Source organism: Acyrthosiphon pisum, chromosome A1, assembly GCF_005508785.2.
Source record: "Acyrthosiphon pisum isolate AL4f chromosome A1, pea_aphid_22Mar2018_4r6ur, whole genome shotgun sequence".
In the NCBI taxonomy this organism is placed as follows: Eukaryota; Metazoa; Arthropoda; class Insecta; order Hemiptera; family Aphididae; genus Acyrthosiphon; species Acyrthosiphon pisum.
In genome coordinates, this window is record NC_042494.1 from 165,528,656 (window position 1) to 165,529,606 (window position 951).

Here is a 951-nt window from a genome sequence, read left to right on the forward strand (position 1 = left end):
GTTTTCCCTTTTTTCTCTCTGATCAAGACATAAATATTTTTAACTCCAGAACATGATCTGAAATAAAAAAAAAAAAAATTTTACTTACTTACTGTTATGTATATTTTTTGACTTAACTCTTATAATATATTATATCAAGAATTATTATAGAAACAAAGTTTAAGTGTTCTCAATTATTAAGTCGATAAAAATGTAAAAGTGATATCGAATAATTTAGGTATTAAATATTTTAGATTCTGAGTGGAACGATGAATGTATTGATTTTCCAATGATTGTGTTTTTTTTTAAATTTTTTTTTGTGTCTGTCATCACCTTTTAGGACAGTAAAACTGCTTCGATTTTCTTCAACAGTAACTTTTGTGAATGGAAAGTGAATCTAGTTGGTACTTTGGGGGGTCAAAAGTAAAAATTTCCCAGTAGTTTTCAAAAGCGACGTGAAAAACAAAAGAAAAATTAAGGAAAAACGATTTTGGTTTTTGGTGTAACTCTAAAACAAATTACCGTAGATATATGAAATTTTCACAGGTTGTTTATATTTGCATTTTCTATACACGGTAAAATTTTGAAAATATTTTGATTTATTTTGAGCTCTTTACGGACATTTTCATTTTCCATTTTTTTTAGTTTTTTTTCTAAAAAATATCAATAAAATTTTATTTGTCGGATAAAACAGCTTGAAAAATTTAATAGAAGGCTCCTAGTATATTTTTTCAATGGAAGATGAAAAATATTAAAAATCGTTAATCACAGTTTTTTTTTATAAGCATCTAAAGTTCAAAAAATGACAAAATATTGAAAAATCACGAAAATTTGCAAATTATTTCGAGTTAGAAATTCATTAAAAATTTTTCTTTTTAAATCTAAGATATGAAAATGTAATACAAGATTCCTTATAAGATTATCTACCTTTATCAAACAAAAAATATCTATAAGAAAGTCAAATTAAATTTT